The 19,486-nt window shown below is 34.9% G+C and overlaps 1 protein-coding gene and 1 long non-coding RNA gene across 3 annotated transcripts in view; both read left to right on the forward strand.

Moving 5' to 3' along the window:
* The window catches only part of LOC106457744 (ubiquitin-conjugating enzyme E2Q-like protein 1), a 61,783-nt gene extending 52,798 nt beyond the window's left edge, over window positions 1-8,985 (forward strand). For both annotated transcript variants that reach the window (XM_013917190.2, XM_022383767.1), the window contains exon 3: window positions 6,688-8,985. The gene's annotated coding sequence lies outside the window, so the exon portion shown is untranslated. The remainder of the gene's footprint in view (window positions 1-6,687) is intronic.
* Window positions 8,986-10,924: 1,939 nt separating this feature from the next.
* LOC111085399 lies at window positions 10,925-11,236 on the forward strand. The gene is made up of 2 exons (XR_002610244.1): window positions 10,925-11,035; window positions 11,188-11,236. It is a non-coding gene; the product is annotated as an uncharacterized LOC111085399 (long non-coding RNA).
* Window positions 11,237-19,486: the final 8,250 nt, after the last annotated feature.

Here is a 19,486-nt window from a genome sequence, read left to right on the forward strand (position 1 = left end):
TATTCTAATTGGTATAACATAAACAAAAAGTAGTTTAATGAAATTTTGAATGTAATACACTAAAACCTTGTGTCATGCGCAGTAAAAGGTACTCGTGCCGAAAGAGACAATAGTGAGAGATGACGTAGTGATATCTTATATAGGGAACTGTTATACTGCTCGTGTTAACAATAGTGACAGGTGACATAGTGCTATCTTATATAAGGAACTGTTATCCTGTTTGCGTTAACAACAGCGAGAGGTGACGTAGTGCTATCTTATATAAGAACTGTTATACTGCTTGCGTTAACAACAGTAAGAGGTGACCTAGTGTTATCTTATGTAAGGAAGTGTTATACTGCTTGCGTTAACAACAGTGAGAGGTGACGTAGTGCTATCTTATATAAGTAAGTGTTATACAGCTTGCGTTAACAAGAGTAAGAGGTGACGTAGTGTTATCCTTTATAAGGAACTGTTATATTGCTTGCGTTAACAATAGTGAGAGGTGACGTAGTACTATCTTATATAAGGAACTGTTATCCTGCTCGTATTAAGAATAGTGAGGGGTGACGTAGTGCTATCTTATATAAGTAAGAGCTATACTGCTTGCGTTAACAACAGTAAGAGGTGACCTAGTGTTATCTTATGTAAGGAACTGTTATCTAGCTCGTGTTAACAATAGTGAGAGGTGACGTAGTGCTATCTTATATAAGGAAGTGTTACACTGCTTGCGTTAACAACAGTAAGAGGTGACGTAGTGCTATCTTATATAAGGAAGTGTTATACTGCTTGCGTTAACAATAGTAAGAGGTGACGTAGTGTTATATTTTATAAAGAACTGTTATATTGCTTGCGTTAACAATAGTGAGAGGTGACGTAGTGCTATCTTATATAAGGAAGTGTTATATTGCTTGCGTTAAAAATAGTGAGAAGTGACGTAGTGCTATCTTATATAAGGAACTGTTATCCTGCTCGTGTTAACAATAGTGAGGGGTGACGTAGTGCTATCTTATATAAGTAAGAGCTATACTGCTTGCGTTAACAACAGTAAGAGGTGACGTAGTGTTATCCTATATAAGGAACTGTTATCTAGCTCGTGTTAACAATAGTGAGAGGTGACGTAGTGCTATCTTATATAAGGAAGTGTTACACTGCTTGCGTTAACAACAGTAAGAGGTGACGTAGTGCTATCTTATATAAGGAAGTGTTATACTGCTTGCGTTAACAATAGTAAGAGGTGACGTAGTGTTATCCTTTATAAAGAACTGTTATATTGCTTGCGTTAACAATAGTGAGAGGTGACGTAGTGCTATCTTATATAAGGAAGTGTTATACTGCTTGCGTTAACAACAGTGAGAGGTGACGTGGTGCTATCTTATATAAGGAACTGTTACACTGCTTGCGTTAACAATAGAGAGAGGTGACGTAGTGTTATCCTATATAAGGAACTGTTATCCTGCTTGCGTTAACAAGATTTAAAGGCTAAACTAACGGCGGGCACCATACTAAAGTAGTTCATTATCACCTTAGAACATTAATCAAAGAATTAAAGGTGGTGATAATATGTAAAATTATTAATCCCATAATCGATCGTAAGAAGATTGCTGAATACTATCTCACAAAGTTAGGCCTGGTGAGAATCGATCGTAAGAAGACTGCTGAATACTATCTCACAAAGTTAGGCCTGGTGAGAATCGATCTTAAAAAGATTGCTGAATACTATCTCACAAAGTTAGACCTGGGGAGAATGGATCGTAAGAAGATTGCTGAATACTATCTCACAAAGTTAGGCCTGGTGAGAATCAATCGTAAGAAGATTGCTGAATACTATCTCACAAAGTTAGGCCTGGTGAGAATGGATCGTAAGAAGATTGCTGAATACTCTCTCTCACAAAGTTAGGCCTGGTGAGAATCAATCGTAAGAAGATTGCTGAATACTATCTCACAAAGTTAGGCCTGGTGAGAAAAGTTCATATGACAGCTGTGCATGGTGCAAACGTATGTCAGAATCATACACACCTAACTCTTCTAATGGCAATGCTTGTTTTTATTTTTTATCGATTTTTCGTTATTTTTTATTTTTGCGAAGTGAGAAACGATGGGGATAGATAAAGTTTGTGGAACTATCTATAAAAGTAGTGAAATTATCACAACGCTAAAATAGCAAATGTTGAGGTACCAGATCTTGACACATAAAAGCTTATGGTAAATTGATTTCTTCTTATCTTAGCTTGTTTTCTTACGCCTATTTTTCATATAACTAATACAGTTTACTAGCAGTATTGTTTACACTCTAGCCATAAAATATTCTCCTCCTCCAATACAAATGCTATCTTATAACTGTTTGTTTCAGCGCAAATCTGCACAGTGGACTATTCGCGATATGTGTGTAGCGGGGATCGAACCCCGAATCTAACGTTTCTAAGCCTTCGATCTTACCGCTTAGTAAACAGGAGACCAAGGAAATCTCAAGCACGATTTTACTTCTTAAGATTGTTTTGTTTTTCTCTCTGTCCAACAACGTAAGGAAATCGTTAAAACCGTAATAGGAATGTCTTTATTTGAAACTAATTAACGTTAAAACCGTAATAGGAATGACTTCATCTGAAACTAATTAACTTATTTAAAAGGAAACGGCGAAGACATTTTTTTGCTTTAAGATTTTTGCTACAAAACGATGAGTATTTGTGTAAACCATAAAAATAATTGGTCGTTGCTAAACAATTAAAAATAACATAACATTAACATTTGATGATCATTTCTAAAGTAATAAGTGTAAACGTAAGCTACTATTCTGCGCACTCCTACTATGTGCTACGCATCGTGTTAACTAAGCTAACATACTGAACTAGTTTCGGAACAGTAACAATTAAGATCATTTGTGTGTTTGTAGAGGTGACCAACATATGGACTATTCAATCATGATGGCTAGCACTAAGGCACACTTCTAGTTACACCATTGCCTTTAAAGATGGTGAAGATGTATGATATTTTCAGCCTGAACGGCACATTTGCTACATTTGGGTTTAACAGTAGGAATAGAGACCATTAAGGTTCAGGCATACCCACCACTAATCTAGAACTGTTGACCAGAAGAAAAAAAACAACAACGTCAGCTGCAGTGGTGGCTCTTCTAAACCTAATAAAGGATTTGATTTTTACAGCTATAATAATACAAAGTTTGTTCGGCGGCATGTTGCAGTTCGAACCTTATACCTTCCAATTCATATCCAGGCGCGCTAGTCATCAAGCCACTCTCTGCACAAGCAATAGAAAAACGTACAATCATTATTTTTTAATTAAATACAGAGGGATGAGTACGTTATATAAACAAAAGTGAATAAAAAAAGTCATTAAGTCACGTGACAACTACAACGAATATAAAGTCGCAGTGGAATATCATGTATCAGAACTACATTTTGACATTATTTGGCATTCATAGATAGTGTGATGCGACCGAAAACAGATTGATTTTGGGAATGTTATGTAATAGCCCTTTTCGATGCAAAATATTCACACACTCAGATAATACAGATGTGTTCAGATCGGGAATTTAGAATTTTCAAGACAGGGATGTTCCTTGTACTTAATGCCATTGAAAAACAAAGGAATGTGGAACAACTTAGGACACCAGAACCATCCCAAGAGAGACCTGCTTCAAGTCTTACCCCAGCTGAGGCAAGTGCAGAATCTTGTAAGAAGTGAGATTCTACGAACACATAGGTCAGCGGCAAAAGCTTTCCATGTGTCCCAGGTCCCAGGTCGCAACATAACTAAGAAATCAAGAAGGATCTCTGACTGTACAAAACACGCAAGTTATTTCCACGACATACCTGTTCACTCTTCGCTTACCTCGACCAGCTAGACAATGAAACGGGTATTCATGCAATTACATACGAAGACATGCCGGTCAAGTCGCCGGACGTAGCGCCTATGGATGTCTGTGCGATTGGACTGTTGAAACGGGCGCTGGAAAATCGTCGCCGTCTTACGCTAGGCTGCTTATTGAAACCAGACAGTGAGAAGTTGTGTGCTTTGAACATGAAAGCCTTTCGTTGGAGTCATTTGCAATGTCAGTTCCTACGCTGCGGAACTATGGTCAAGGTCGAGATCACTGGACGTAGCGACATGGACAGTAACGACGTGGTGAGACTCCAAAATCGTTTCAATATAACATACTCAACCTCTGGATATAAATGTATTAAGTATCTATTTATATCTGTATGCATAGATTTATTGTGGAAGAATATTACTGAAATGGTTTTTGTTTACTTGTTCTTAACCCAGTTTTTAGTGGCGAGATTCCTTGGACTTGCCGCTGAGCCACTGGGGGGGGGGGAAAGATTGGTTGACTTGCAGGGGTATCTGTATCTACTAAAAGGGTGGCAATAACTGTAAGACTGGTTTTTACTGTAAAGGGCAGTGATAACTGTAAGATTGTTGTTTACTGTAAAGGACAGTGATAACTGTAAGACTGGTGTTTACTGTAAAGGACAGTGCTAACTATAAGACTGGTGTTTACTGTAAAGGACTTAATAACTATAAGACTGGCGTTTACTGTTAAGAGCGGTGATAACTTTTTACTGTCAGATAGCAGGAGGTAAGGAGTAATTCAACGTGCTAATGATGGATAAGGGTATATATATCCTGTAGAAAACATAAATTTACATTGTTTTGGGCAAGTGTTCCACTGATCCGGGTATTAATGGATGCGCACCTAGAAGTAATATATTTTAAACGATGTAATTTTCATCTTCTGAATATTATGGGGTCAAGCGTAGTATAATGATTAACATGTCGGATTGTGGAACGAAAGTCTGAAAATTTTCTGCATTTTCAGCTGTGGATGCATCATAAAAGTAATAGTCAGTTCTGCTATTCCTATCAAACAGCCGGACAAAACCATTTTGGTGGCGGGCACTGCTTATAGGTGGTTTGTTTCTCTTTGGTCAGTAGTTAAAAAGTATGGACACTTACTTCTCATGCGTATATGGTGATTTTTAGGTTGAAAATTCCAATTGAATATTATGCTAGAAATATATTAATAAAAATCAATTTAAATATAAAATCCAGCACTATGATCAAAGAGAGTTTAGGGATGATTCTTCTGCTGGAAAATGAGGAGAGATTTATTATAATATTTTTATTGTTTTTCTTTGCAGATTAGGCTTTTTTAAGTTTGACAGTAATAACTTAGATTTCGTAATTAAATCTTAAGTATATAAATGGTTTACAAATATATAACTTCCGATTTGAATAATTATGTGACTGTAACAAGGTTTTTAGCCATCTTATTAATATTCTGATAAAATGTTCACGTGTTTTAGCTGTCGATAAACCTATTTAGTCGTAATTATATAAGTAGGTATTTTCAGTTACCAGTGGTATTCTTTTTCTAAAGTCTTATCATACCCACCAAGAGAGGAAGCCTTTAGTTTGTAGACGAAGCAGCTTTTCCTTCAAGGACATCATAGCTTTGCCCGTGCAGCAGTTGGCTTACGATCGATACAAATAGGAACATATTGATATATAGCGTATGTGTCTAACTTGGAATAGTTCTTCGGCTGTCCATTAAAAAAAAAAGAAATAAAAAATTTGTCTTCTATTGTGGAGCGATGGCGGATAAACCTAATACTGCCTTAAAAATATGTATATGTGTGACGCTGTTTCTTTTTTTACTATCTTAAACCCTTTAAAATTTCTTAGAAAAACTTTTGAAATGAAAAGACTCATTTAGAACAAGTCGTTTGCCAATACTTAGTAGCTTTGCCAGAAACAAACAAACATTTCAAAATACAATTCCTAAGTGCTTTCTAAGTTGTGTTGTATGTATGGCTAAAGATGATAGAATTTATATAACTTTGAAAGGACCAGTTATTCCTTTCGTATATTGTACTACGAAATACAACATTCTCAAAATTTATCTGCCATTAGTATTCCGGACAGTGGATCCGAGGGTCAATGGTTCACGCACCGTTAACTAAAGAAAAACAGTGCTCTACACTCTGGTTCATAGGTGATTGTAAAAGAGACGGTCAAATCTTACTATTCTATATGAGCATCAGGAGTTGGTGGTAGGTACTATTTACTAGCTATCTTCCTTCTAGCCTTTGTGTTGCGTTGAACGAATAACTCAAACAAAACATCTAATTGGAAGATGTTGTATTATTTTTTACACTCTTCTTCATATTTTACTCTTTTTTTTCAAAATTAAAAAGATTACTTCAGCAACATATACTGGCAAGTGGGTTACAAATCATAGCATGTTTATCAGATTAGACCATCTAATCCCACAGAAAACAGCTTCTAAGAGCTCTAAGTAGGATTTTTCTTAAAACTGTTACTGAGCTTACAAGTTAGTAATACATGTTTCGTACGATGATTATAACAGATTAATTACTGTTCTAAAGAACCGGGTTCGAGTATAACTAAAATATTCCATCCATTATCTTATAAGTGTTATTTTAGTTACCCCGTTAACAACATCTTTTTGTTTCGTTGCTAAGTTACTAGATAATTCATTTACTAGTTACTCTAATGAAAGATTTATATCTTAGAAATGTGAAACGGGAGACTTGATCATGTTTCTCTATTATTCAGTCAGTTGCCAGCACTTAATGCCAGCAGTGAGACGAGTTTAACCTTCGTTTTCACTAATAGTCATTCGTTTCAATTTAATATATTTTTCTCTTTTTTGTTATCACACAGGAAGAAGATGGATTCACTGTCGTGGCTGGCGTCCAACATTCCTTGTCGTGTTGTATTAGTGTATCCTTCCACGTGATAGTAGTGAAAGTTTTCTTCACTAGCTGACATATTTAATTTCATGGGCAGAAATTTTCCGTATCGTAGAATTACAAATTTGCAGGCTGTACTTGGTATACAATTCGAGAAAGTCGAAAATCAGAGAGAAAACTTCTTATCAATCTGAGTCTTCCCATTTCCTCAGCATATTCATTTTTTCAAGTCTTTAAGAGAACTTCAGCTTTAACACTATGTTCGATACTCGAAAGCTACGATATTCATCCAGTACAAAAACGAACGGAAATGATATCTGGAAAAATAAGATAAAAGTCCAGTCATAATTGGAAGATACCCAAAGAAAGCTGAAACATATGAAAACGGTGGGTAGCGCTTTCTTATCTGTGGATATTCTGAACAGTCATTAACTTTCCTTTGAGTATCACTAAGCCTTTTCTTTCAACAAATGAATAGGTGGTTGAAGAGCGGACTGAACTCGTAAGAACTGAAGTTTTCCTAAAGCATCATCAGAAGTATTGATAAACAGATATAATGTGTATATAGTTGGAAATGTAATAACGGGATAATTATTCAGGTTACTTAAAACTAATGACAGGAATACACTCCCCCTCCCCTACTCCACCCCGGTTAAGTTTACAGAACAACGACTTATTTTTGGATTCATACCAATTATCGTAATAACCTGAGGATCCTTTCAAATGACTTGTTTTGTCAAAGCCATGTGGTGTGTATTATAATATGTTTCAAATTATTTTTTAATCAAATCATGGACTAAAAATAGATCAATAGCTGCCCAACCCACGAGGTCTTTCAAAGGATTACTTTATACTCAAATTCACAATAAGTTATGTGTGTATTTAGTATTTGGTATGGCTTTTACTAGATGATGAAGATAGGTCAAAGGCTCCCCCTCACAAAACAAAAAAGGAGAGGAAAAACGTTACTTAATGTATTTGGTGTATTGGTACAAATATTTGTACAATATATTGCTGCACCATTCCAGTGTGTCAGTACAAGTATTTGTACAATATATTGATGCACCAATCCAATGTGTCAGTACAAGAATTTTTACAATATATTGATGCATCAATCCAATGCGTCAGTACAAGTATTTATACAATATATTGATGCTCCAATCCAATGTGTCAGTACAAGTATTTGTACAGTATGTTGCTGCTCCAATCCAATGTGTCAGTACAAGTATTTATACGTTTACTAGGAAACATGTAAAATGTAAGAATATTTGTAACTTCAAAATCTTTAGTTAAACGAAGTCATACTGTTTTTAGGGTTGTTTTGAGGATTGGTGAGCATTACGTCCGTAACTATCTTTAATTCTTGAACCTGGGATCAAAATGGAATAGGAATGTTCCTATCTTTTCCCACAAGGAGTCTCATTTTGATTGTTTGAAAATACGTAAATTTAACTCTTAAGTATTTTACCCTGATGCTCGTTTGAACTTTAGTGACTTTCAATGTTAAGACTGCATCTAGTGCTAAATTTGAGTAAAAGCCTGACCAATGATCCTTCTTTAAAAGGTATTTTCCCACCGTTAAAAAAAAACAAATACTAGCATTAATCCTCAAATTATCGACTTGTTTTATATCACTCACTTCTGCTGGGGACGACATATCGCTTTATGTTTTTGTCTGTTGAAACACTCAGTACAAAAGAACTGATCAAAGAAATTGGGTGAAATAACAACTCATTTTCTATGTAAAATATAAAGGAAAACCTAATAGTAATTAGTAGGATTAATAACAATATTGATGGTATTTACGTTTAGAATTTTTTTGTGTGTGAACTACATGTTATTAGGGATTCTGTAACTAACAAGGTCACGGATCCAGACACAATTAAGTATACTAATAGTTTAGAAAAATGTTTAAAAAGCAGATGGGGACCATATGGTGATTTTAGGGTTATATAATGATTATTTTCCTCTAGAACAAATTCGTATGTAGCTGGAAAGTCCAGTCCTTTGTGTAAATGACAATATCGTCACATCTTTGTACTGAATAATTACAATAGTCATCTGTTCAGAAATTTTAATGATATGAGGTGAAATAAAAAAATGCAAGAAAGTGTGACTGAAGGTTTTAAATTTTTGTGTGTTTTGTGGAACATTTAGAGAACTATTAAACAATTACTACTTGAAATTTTGTCTACTTGAAGTAAATTCGAATCGTTAAAGTGTAATTAAAATAAAGTCTTACATTATTTAATAAAGGATTATAACTATACTCATGGCTGTGTATCGTTATTTCTACTAAACAAAATCAAAGAGTCTCATACTCACATCTGAACTTAAACACGTGTCAATAAAGCAAGGAATTTCATCCTCACTCTCGTGTTGTTATCAAAGAGATTATAACTGACTCGACCCAAACACATCTGAATTTAACAACGTGTCAATAAAGCAAGAAATCTCATCCTCACTCTCGTGTTGTTATCACTGAGATTATAACTGACTCGATCCAAACACAGCTGAATTTAACAACGTGTCAATAAAGCAAGGAATTTCATTCTCACTTTTGTGTTGTCATAACTGAGATTATAACTGACTCGACCTAAACACACTTCAAATTAAAACGTGCTAATAAAGCAAGGAATTTCATCCTCACTGTAATATTGTCATCACTGAGATTATAACTGGCCCGATTCAAACACACTGTGAACTTAACAATGTGCCAATCAAGCATTTTATAGTTGCTGAGATTGTAGCCTACACGATTAAAACACATCTGAAGTTGACAGTCTGCCAATAAAACATGTTGCAGGTGCTGAGATTATAGCTGACACGTTTAAAACACGTGTGAATTTAACATGGCAATAAAGAATTTTGTAGTTACTGAGATTGTAGCTGACACTATTAAAACACATACGAACTTAACAAAGTCTCAGTACACTGGGAGGCCCAAAGTAAAAGAACTGGAACGTGTATAAAAGAAACGAACTTTCTGATAGCAGTTTATATCCAGATAATGTACCACATATGAATATGGAATAGGTCAGTTCAAAACCCCTTCTGGTTCCTACAATACAAAGAAATAAATAACGAGTATTTTTAAAAGTTTAATATTAATATAAATTTACAGTTGTGTTATTTTCGCTGAATATAACTCGTATATCATCGTGCATGTTTTTTTTCATTGTTTGCTTTAGAACAAAGCCATATTTGGCTTCCTGATGTGTCTATCGGAGGGAATCGAAACCTGGGATTTAGGGCAAATGTTACATGTTAAAAGTGCAATATTAAATAGAATTGAACAAAAAAAAAGATAAAAGAAATTGGTTTATTAACTAATCATCTTTTCTGTCAATAAATTCTGGTGGAAGAAAGCATTCTGCAAGGATTTCGGAAGTTTTTTTTATATTCCATCAGATCAAAGTCAGCAGCTTGACAAACTAACCATTACGCCAACTTAAAAAAGCCCAGAGTGCATTAGTTAGGTGTTTATTCGCAAACGGTAATTTAGATAATACAGAAAGACCTCTGAAAGTCTTTTTTTTAATCAGTAACTCCCATGCAGAAGGTAGATCGACGTTGCTCACCAACTGGGGGACTGTCCCCTGACTACACTCATTACTGTACATAATATTCAACTAGCTCTCAGCAACAATGGTTATGATATAACCTGTTTACATCATCAGCACGTCACATATAAGTTTATTATTCGCCTGGTAATGCAGGTATAACACGGATAGCCACTTGTGTAGCTTCGTGCTTAAGAACAAAATACACGCAAAAGCAAAGCTTGGTATAACATTCAGCGCCTCTGGAGGTGTAATTCGTCCAGAGATAACAAAATGATTGCTTGTATAGGAATAAGGAAGACATCGAGATAATGTTAATATGTGACATTTGTGTTGTTTCAAAGATGAAGTATTTTTGTCCAATCTTGGGGTTTTAGATATGAATGACCCTATACGCTTTTACTGAGTCATGACAGGTCCTGTGACGAAAACAAAATAACAGGACTAGATGAAGCCTAAGTGACAAAAACAAAATAATAGGACTGGATGAAGCCTAAGTGACAAAAACAAATAATAGGACTGGATGAAGCCTAAGTGACAAAAACAAAATAATAGGACTGGATGAAGCTTAAGTGACGAAAACAAATAAAAGAACTGGATGAAGCCTAAGTGACGAAAATAAAATAACAGGACTAGATGAAGCCTAAGTGACGAAAATAAAATAACAGGACTAGATGAAGCCTAAGTGACGAAAATAAAATAACTGGACTGGATGAAGCCTAAGTAACGAAAACAAAATAACAGGACTAGATGAAAGTTATTTTGTTTTCGTCACTTGGGCATTACTTAGGCTCCATCCAGTCCTGTTATTTTGTTTTCATCACTTAGGCTTCATCCAGTCCAGTTATTTTGTTTTCGTCACTTAGGCTCCATCCAGTCTTAAAACAAAATAACAAGACTGGATGAAGCCTAAGTGACGAAAACAAAATAACGGGACTGGATGAAGCCTAAGTGATGGAATTAATCGTTTTTCAGATCTTAAAACTAACATACACAGACGCCTTTTTTGACGTTTTTGTTCTAGCACATGATAAAAGTAGTAGTCAATCAGAAAACGTTTGAGGAGTAACATAATGAAAGAAAAGCAAGTGATCAATTTTTGTTCATTTGTAACCTACCATAACCACTGAAATAAAAACTCACACCAAGTGGCTTGCTGAAAACCTTTATCGATCGTGTGACAAAGAAAGTAGTTAACTGGTGAAGATCGTTGACTCACGTTTTTATGAAGTTTATGTATAGATTTGAAATGATATATAAACACACAAAAAAATAGTTTAGGATTAACCCGTACATATTATTCGAACAGAAAAATCTGCCAATACGACAGAGCTAGAAAGAGGAAGAAAGTTTAAGAACATCATGAGATGAAGAAAAGATAACTGTAAAACATATCTGAACAACAACAGCAGTGAAACATGTAACTATAAAACACTTTGTATATCATTCAACAATCCATAAGACTGAATCATCTGTTGGATTATATTTAACACTTTTGTTTCTTAACTTGATCATACAAAATTAAGTTTAAGACGACCAAATATGCTAATTTTTAAAATACTATTTTTTATTTTTAGTGACAACGTAATACCATGTGAGCAAAAATGAATAAAGTTGTTGCAGAATTTGCGTCCGTGGTGAGTAGGCTTAAGCTTGTGTTCATGCTTCTAGCCACTGTTGTGTTTATTTATACTACTTCAAACTTGCTGTTTCTTTCTCGTTTTGAATGTCAAAGCCCAAAAGAAATATATAAACAGATAAAGTCAGTCCATAGCAGCCCAGTACATGATTCATAGGAAGGCTCATGTCAGATGAAGAGGCACATTAATAGGCGAAGTTACGATTACAGCCATGTACGGCAGTCTTTACAGCACTAGACTTAATTTTGTAGTTGAGGTATAGAAGGAGTTCGTTCTATAAGAAGATCCCTTCACTGACGCCCATGTGCCATATTTTCTTTGGTAGTCTGAGCACTACGAGTCGGAACCAGCGAGCATTACTGATTTGATTTGCTATTTGTTCTAAGACTTTAAGTTTGGAACACAAACCAAGATACTATTATCTTATTACCTATCGGTTAGAGAAATTGGAATTTTCAATCTGCACGTTATCTTATGCGCACATGGTCAGAGATCCCAAGGGTTCAGGTGTACTCGTTCCTAATTTTAAATATGACCAGAGAGAATGTAGTCAGATAGCAGATACGTCGTTACGAAGGTATTTCCCAGCTATTTGAATCGAATATTTCACTTATAAAACATATTCAGGAGCATCACGTTTCGAACCCTTGATACGCTAACCATTAGGCCTAACTGGATAACGGAGTACCTGCAGCTTGTTATGTATAAGTGGTTCAATACGTTTGTAGGACTATTCGAGGTATATTTACCAATAGAATAATATTTGATAGGTTGCATAACGAAACCGTAAAACGTCTGCAGTCACCAACACGTTTAATATGCTATAGTTAGTTCTACAGCTACAGTTTGTAGGACTATTCGAGGTATAGTTACCTATAGAATAATATTTGATAGGTTGCATAACGAAACCGTAAACGTCTGCAGTCACCAACACGTTTAATATGCTATAGTTAGTTCTACAGCTACAGTTGATAGTATAAAATAAACTGGCTACTTATGTAGAATTTCTTCGTCCGTGAGTTATAAGCATCTTAAAAGTGTTAGCTTTAATCTCGTTATTCTTGTAAGATCACGAAATGGATTAAAAATCAGTCAGACGTTTAAAGCCGCATTCACATTATTTATGTCTGGATCATGTTTTATGTGATTTAAACAAAAATTGAGATTTTAAGAAAAGGTTTAATTCGTAAACACAATATAAATTGATTTTTTTTACCTTAAGCCTAATCGTACAACTATTTATATTCTAGGTGAAAAATTAAAAAATTCAACTTGATGTCAAAATCCACTCTAGTCTACCAAAGTTAGATGTGATAACGAACCGCATAACATTTAAACAGCTGAAGATTAATACATCATTTATCATTTTCACCTTATGCAATACGTTTGCCCTGAGGATAAAAAATAACATTATTTACACAATATGCTTATCCTGAGGATAAAAGTAATATGCCTTACATAACATACATATCCCAAGAAGAAAAGTAGCATTAATTACGTAATTTGTTGGCCACGAAGATAAATTACTGATATAATATTCTTACCCTCTGGTTAAAGTAACGTCCCCTTTGCATTATGCTTACCCTGAGCATAAAGTAACAATTTTACATACTACACAGATTCGAAGACTAAAAAATAGCATTAGTTATGTAATATATTTCCTTGATTATGAAAAGAACCCCCCTTACGATAATCTGCTTATAAGAAGGACGAAATTCAAGGACGCAGGAACTAGGTTTGCTAAGGGTGCAGAAGTATCCCCTAGCTTAACCTACGAGTGCGCTGTACATGCATGTTTCCCATGATATATAATTGTTTCGCAGCTTACTCGTTATTTTAGACATTAAAGATAATTTTACTATTCTGGGAACATTGATAGCGTGTTGAACGCAACTCGTTTAGAATATAAACAAAACAAAACCATTTAGAGAGAGAGAATCAATTCTTGATAATAATACAAACAGACAGCAACATATAAAAACATCCAAGTGATGTTATTCAGAACAAGATGTGACCTTGACATTAGTGTGCTGAGTTGTGGATCTGAAGGCCCAAGATTCGAGCCACTTAACATGCTCCACGCTTTAACATTCAAATTCAATCCTGCTCTTTGGTACTGCTGACTAGAGGGCGTGACATTCAATTCTGCTCTTTGGTATGCTGCTGACTAGAGGGCGTGACATTCAATCCTGCTCTTTGGTGCTGCTGACTAGTTGCCCTCAATCTTATCAGCAGTTCTAAATTAGGGATGACTATACCTGAGCCTTGGAGTCTCTGCTCTCACAAGAATGCTCAGCCCAGGTGTCGTACAGTTTGGAAATACCAAATACCAGTGTCGTTATTAACATTTTCTGAAATTACACTTGAAAGGTCTATCAAATAAAACTTTTTGAACATATCAATAAGCCAATAAAAGTACTGGATAACTCACGAATTTTAATAATCTTTCAAATTTATTTAATCAAGGCGCATTTTTTATGCCTGACCAACAGCTTGTCGCAAAATGATATCGATTATTAAAATTTGATGCATTCGAGGTCAACTCTGAGCGCACTGTAAACTATTACTGTCACAATTAGAAGATAACGTTATTGAGGAAAGAAGAAGAAAAGTGAGGCATCTTTGGCTTCATTAACTGCCACTTCTGAGGCAGATAAGGTTACTTATCACAGAAAACGGCACGTGACTAACTACTCGCTAACATGTCAAGAAACTACAAAATACGTTTTTGAAGTCTCCTTTTTAATAGAACGTGATAAAGATAATTGCACGAAATGATTACGATACGAAGTTAAATCACATTCATTAAAGTTATCGATCCTTACTTACGAAGTGTGTATTGATTAATAAATGATAACAGTAATTACAAAAAAGGAGTCTTTTAGTACCTCACCCGTCTGGGAATCTCGTAGTAATTAATATCGCAGGAAGAGGTCTTATGGATCTACAGCTCTTACCATTAGCATGGTAGCCTACATTTGATGCGTTTTTACTACACTTAATGCACACCGTGTGCAAAAATATCCATAGATATGTATATACGTGTTTCTGTGAGTTTATCTTAATAAGAAAAAGTGATAAGAGCCAGTAGAGAAAGAGTAATAATAAGAAAAACAATCTGGCAAATAGCATGGTAGCAAAGGAAAATTAAGAAATGGAAGATCCAATGTTCGAGTCTGCGATATGCTGTTAACCACGCTAACATTTTCAACTGGGTGCAATGGCGTTAATTACGCAAAGATATTGAATCACGAGTTAGTTATAGATTAACTCACTACACATTCTACATACCGTAATACCAGCAAGTCATTTAACCTAAAGGTCTAGTAAAATTAATAAATAAAGAAATGAAAACAGTTAATATTTAAATCACAAATTATTGGCGAAGCGGTTGTGCAAATGTGTTACTAGCCTCAAATCTCCTAATGTGTAACTAATCATAGGGCAAGTCGACCAGGTTTATTACCTATGTAAACAAGCTGTTTCGGAAGGTTTTTAGAGGAGTCGATTTGCTTACAAATATATAATATGTGGCTCAGCAAAATAAAAACCAACTTAAAATATTTAGTAATAAAGGTTATAGGTAAAGTTAAATGATTTTCACTTATATGCTAATATATGCAATTTTCAAAACGGTCGGTTTCTTTATTTAAGTACATAGGCTTACTGAAACCTAATAGAACTGTATTCCCATGATTTTTTGGTGTTCTTTTATTTATCTAGAACAAATTATTGGTTGTTTGAAAATATATTAAAATATTCGCAAGTATAGAAGTAGAAATTAAGAAAAAAACATAAAAACGTATACAGAAATTATCCTTTCTTTTACCAGTTCATCCGTTTATCACCCACCCTCACACCCCTGCCTATCTATTTATGGGACATACAGATGGACTCTATTTTACCAATCTGTTATTTTGTCTGTTCTATATCTTGGACTAACGAGGTGATTACTTTTAAAGGAAGTGATTGGTTACAAGCCTTTTATTTAGTATAGGCCTAAACTGAGCTATAAACCGAACATTAATATCACATTAGATAACTTAACGACTAGTTATAAATCATTTTCTATACTGTTTTTCTTTTCGTCTGGAAGGAAAGTCAGAAAAGTATAAAGTTTGTGGTCCTTAAGCTTTAACTTAAACATGAAATTCTATGACAAGATATTAAAGAAAGTATGTATTTGTTAGAGACCACTCCAAGTTGAAACTTTGTCTACACAGTTTTTTGGTATATTAGGCCTCTTTTGCATGGGATTTCTTTTCTGTTAGGTTTTTGATAGGTATAATGAGAAGGCTTCAAACGATAAAATAAGAAGCAGCATGGAAAACATAAATATATACTTCTGATAATACTTTCGTGTAATATAACCGTAATATGGTATATTTTATAACATATATCTCATTTACAGGTTTGAGATAATAGTGTCGTGTTATATAACCATAATGTGTTTTATTTTTTAACATATCATATATCTCATTTATTGTTGTAATATCACAGCATCATCTGTGTTACATATTATCAAACCAATAGATAAATCAAAGTGGTGTAAAATTACTTTATTGGTATGTCGAAAGAAGAAACTGTTACAGTTTTGTTTGTTTCTGCACAATGAGCTATCTACACTGTGCTTACCGTGAGGAGTCGAACACTGGATTTTAGCGACACAAAACTTTACTAGCTTTATCCACACTGTGTCTACCGCGAGGAGTCGAACATTGGATTTTAGCGACGCAAACTGTTACTAGCTTATGTTATTACACTATAACGACTGAAAATGTCTATTTAAAAAAGGAAGAGAAGGTTTAGTTTATAGATTTAATTTTTGATTGGACAGTAAGGTTCCGGAACGTTTAGGGAGAAGATTGTCACTTGGAGACAACAATGCTCATCAATATAAAATAAATCATTCTAGACATTTTCGCTGACAAATGCTCGGAGCTTCGATCTTCTAGATTTTACGCAATACCACAAAACACTTTACTGGCGTTTTTTCATGAAGGATCGACACATTCAATATTGGCATTTCGAAACGGAAAGTCCTACAAGTGAGCAAACAACAGCGTTCTGGGATCGAATGATGTTAATGAGAAAAGTATTATTCATTGTAAGGTTCCAGATAAAAACTGTAACTTAGTAAAGGTTATAATCCAACCATAAATACTTGTAAAACATCTTTACGTGCATATTTACCACTTCTGTAAACGCGTAGTTCATGCAGATACAATAAGTTCTGAGGTTCTCCCAACCCAGGAAATATCTTCTCATGGTTGTTCTTAGTGCAATAAACAGTTCGTGTGTGTGTGTTGATTTAAGCATATTTACCACTTCTGTAAACGCGTAGTTCATGCAGATACAATAAGTTCTGAGGTTCTCCCAACCCAGGAAATATCTTTTCATGGCTGTTCTTAGTGCAATAAACAGTTCGTGTGTGTGTGTGTTGATTTAAGTGTGTTACATATCTTTAGAATATGGTTTTATCAATCTGAGCAGCAGCTTATTTGACACAAGAGGTAAACGACCAGGTCAGAAACATCTAAGATTCAGGCATAGCCGTTCCTGATTTAGAACTATTGACCAGAGGGAAAGTAATTAAAAATAAGCACTCGCCGCCTACATGGCTACTATTAATCGCTTAGAGGAACGGATTGTCACTTTTATAATACGTCGACAGCAGAAAGTGTGTAACTTGCTCAGTGGCATTAAAATTTGAACCCAGAAACCTACGATCCGCATTTCGGCACGTTAACGATTAGATCACGCCCGGTCCTATGTCACACACACATATATATAAGATACGGCTGATTTTCTGTTTTTCACATATTCTATTAGCACGTGATAGGATCTTTAATTGAATGTTCCAAACTTTTATCAAATGCGAACAAAAATATATGAAAAGGTTGAAGATCCAGTAAAATACACATACTCAAGATAAATACGTTGAATTCAACGAATTGCAAAAAAACTATATAAAGTTTGATGCTTTTCGTTACTCTTCTCATAGGAGGTGTAATTAGATAAAATATTTAATTTAAGCACACTTCACATTTCAAGTTGATTAAGTGGCAAATATTTTAATGGTCGGTAAAGTACAAATGGGTAGAACGTGCTTTACTTATAAGTGAATAGAAAAAGGGGTTGAGCCATTTGTAAGTGCTCTTATAAATAAAGCACTTTCTACCTATTGATATATATCGGATAGAAAAAGGGGGTTGAGTCATTTGTAAGTGTCATATATATCAATAGGTAGAAAGTGCTTTATATATAAGTGGATAGAGAAATGGGGTTGAGCCATTTGTAAGTGCCATATATATCAATAGGTAGAAAGTGCTTTATTTATAAGTGGATAGAAAAAGGGGTTGAGCCATTTGTAAGTGCCATTAATATCAATACTTACTTATAAGTTAACGAATGATTACGTCTGAATCACACAAAACGTTATTAATTTTTTGTTTGTTTGGAATTAAGCACAAAGCTATACAATGGGCTATCTGTGCTCTGCCAACCACGGGTATCGAAACCCGGTTTCTAGCGTTGTAAGTCCGCAGACATACCGCTGTGCCACTGGGGGGCCTAAACGTTATTAAAAACATACTAATAATTAAAAGTTAAATAGTATTGTTAGTCACGTACAAAGAAATTAGTTCTCTCTCAAAGCCCCCAGTGGCACAGCGGTATGTCTGCGGACTTACAACGCTAGAAACCGGGTTTCGATACCTGTGGTGGGTAGAGCACGGATAACCCATTGTGTAGCTTTGTGCTTACTTAAAAACAAACAAACACACAAACAAATCTCTCTCAAACAATTAAATAAATAATACGAACAACAATTATATCAGTATTTAGAAGTCGCATGTAAAAATGTACAAAAACTGTTTCATCATTTTCAAGACAAATGTTATTATTGGTCAAGAACAATACACGTTTTTGGTTATAGTTGTTGAAATGCGCGTACATAGTATTTATTAGTGTGATTCTGGTATTTTTTATATGACAAGAAACTACTGATTTATACAGAATAAACATTTTAATCCACTACAATGATATTGACCTGTAACATAATTTCTCAGTCCCAGGACATTTTTTCCTAGCATTACCAGGCCTATTTGGGTGGATTTTCCAAATTTTGTTCCATATTATTAAGGAATTTCAACAACAACGAATAGCGTTAAAAATAAGTTATGCCTCTATTGCTGGTTCTGAGACCACCCGATGCTGTTACAGCGGCGGAATTTGAACATTTCCGCACTTCAAACCGGAACTGTCGATATTGTTGATAGACAACGCTGTCACCAAAATAAGTGAACTTCAAACAGCAGAACGTAACCTAAAAAACGTCAATAGAATTAACAAAAGAATGGTGCAACATCTATCAATTTTCGTGATTGGACTTTGCAAACGACAAGAACAGAGCCAAGAAACAAAGAGACACTAAACCACAGGAGCCCTAACTCGCAGCCATCTTGTTCTGTCTACACTGGGGTTCTGCTGCTTATATCGAATTCAGTTTATTGATTATAAATATTTCATCTTTTCGCCCCCTGGCTTTACAATAAACTGTCATTCC

The sequence above is a fragment of the Limulus polyphemus genome, unplaced genomic scaffold (genome assembly GCF_000517525.1).
Source record: "Limulus polyphemus unplaced genomic scaffold, Limulus_polyphemus-2.1.2 Scaffold368, whole genome shotgun sequence".
Lineage (NCBI taxonomy): Eukaryota > Metazoa > Arthropoda > Merostomata > Xiphosura > Limulidae > Limulus > Limulus polyphemus.